Raw genomic sequence first — 2,500 nt, 5'->3', positions numbered from 1 at the left:
ATATTAAAGAAATTAGCTTCTAAAAAGTGATTTCTTGTGAAGGTTTAACCTTCATGTTGTTGGATTAGCTTTTTAAAACTGGTTTCTGATGGCGGTTTTAGCCTTACGTCACAGAATTAGTTGTTTCCGATAGAGGTGTTAGCTTGACGTCAAAGAATTAGTTTCTGAGAACCGGTTCCGCACGAAAGTTGTTGTGGCTTCCAAGTGACAGATATTTATCCATATGAAATATTGGTTCCAGAACTAGTCTTTAAAAATTATGTCAAATGAATAAGAAATAATACATAAATGGAAACTTAAACTAAATTCTAAAATGATGCTGTTAAAATCTGACAATATACTGATCTTGTGTGAGAGAGAGAGAGAGAGAGAGAGAGAGAGAGAGAGAGAGAGAGAGAGAATACGAATAATCATTCCTCCATGCAAACTTTATAGAAGACATCTCCTCTGAAGGTACGAGAACTGATACCTTACCCCATTTTCGGTACGTGGTAACAAGACATACTATTCTTCCCGTCCGCAATCCGCATTCCGCATTTGCCAGTCTCAGCCAAAGCCCGTCGGCGGATAGCTAATAATCAAACACAATATAACGTCCGTTAACAAAAGTACACAAGAGCATTGATCTTGCTGCCATTGAATGATTGTATGATTGTATGACGGGTCTTAAGTGAATACCGTCAGCTTGTTGAGGTCTAGGGAATGCTCTCCTGGTTTAGCTTTCTATTTTTTTTTTTTTTTTTTAATTATTATTCAGACTTACGACCAACAATCATTTACGTACATATTTCAGAAAAAGTTAAACGAAACTATAAAGTTATAGTTAACATAAGTAGGTCTGGTTTCCACTGGCCTTTGAACCTGGTGTATACCGTTAAATTGCTTAGGTCTATGTCTCGTCCTATTTTGCATCTCGTTTACGTCAACTTTATGACTAAATAACCCTTTGCGGAGATAATTCATGAAACTTAACCAGACAAAACGTCAGCTAACCAAACTACGTCTTGTTTCCAATGTATGGATTGTATGACGCACCTGGTGAGTATACCGGTCGCCTGTATAGGTCTAAGGAATGTTCCGTCTGATTTCGTACCGTCTTTTTTCTAAACTTCATGAGTTGAAGCTGCTTGAACAGACTTAATTAAGTTCTGTAACTTCGATATATCCTTATATTTTAGTCGAGTTTCGGTTTTGAATTCTCCTGTAACGGTTTTATTGTCTGAAAATACTGACATTGCTTGATTGTGCTCTAGACCAACTACGTATTTTATTGCAAAATTCTGAAATAATTGCCAAAAGTACGCGAATAAACGAAGTATCATTTTACAGTTGAGTATCAGAGAATGTCACGAAAGCATTTATTTTTCATTGTTGACCGAAAATCTACCAATTGTAGCCTGTGTTTATTACGAGTATCGCTAGGTCGATATCATAACTACAAACATATTTCGCAGTTCTATGGCCAGTGTTGGCAATTATAAATAATCTGAAGAATTATTCTGAGTAGAATATAAAAATTATGTTAAAAAAGAAATTTAAATAGACACATAAGCGGGGTAGATCCATTCTCTGCTACTTTTTAGACAAAATAACGTTTTAGTTTTGCTATATTTTATCGATGACGAAATCTGGCCTAACAATGAAACATTTATAAGACTTAACATCAGAAGAAATTTGGATATGGCCAACTTGACGCGTGATGATATATAATATAATTCTATACACTCGTATATTAAATGGACATACACACATGCATACGTACATACATACATTCATAGACTGAAATGCAACCCTGAGCTATGTATGTAAATACTTGCATGCGTTAAAGATGCATTGTAACGGATTCATATCCCAAAGAACGCGTAAGAAACAAAAAATAATTATATTAATAATATATGAATATACGAAGAATAAACTTAAAGAATTAAGCTGAACTCAGGAATTCGACAGACAGTAACAAAGTAAACATATATGTATATGCCTTCAGCAATTTTCTATGCTAAAAGCAAGCATATATATTACTATATATATATATATATATATATATATATATATATATATATATATATATATAGATATATATATATATATATAGGTTTATTTACATATATATATATAGCATATAAAAAACTTTTTTTTTTTGGACAAGATGACGCCGTTGGGTGTAAAAAAGAAAGACTTCCTTTTTGATATAATCAATAATAATTATTTTCATCAGTTATAATAATTCCGGGTGTATTTTTCGAGGAGGTGAGGTACATCTCTCTCTCTCTCTCTCAGCTGTTCCATCGGAAACAATCTGGGCCACAATGGCATTCCCTAGGGCATTCCCCCAAATTCTAAGGTATATAGTACCATACGAAGCTGCTCGCTGCCCAGTGGTATAGTAATGGTGGCCGGCCCATATGTTCGTCAAGATGAGAGAGAGAGAGAGAGAGAGAGAGAGAGTCCCTCCCTCCTTCTTTCTCTCTCAGTACTCCGCCACACCTCAGCAATTTCC

This window comes from Macrobrachium nipponense, chromosome 17, assembly GCF_015104395.2.
Source record: "Macrobrachium nipponense isolate FS-2020 chromosome 17, ASM1510439v2, whole genome shotgun sequence".
Classification (NCBI taxonomy): domain Eukaryota; kingdom Metazoa; phylum Arthropoda; class Malacostraca; order Decapoda; family Palaemonidae; genus Macrobrachium; species Macrobrachium nipponense.
This window is presented reverse-complemented; position numbering follows the sequence as displayed.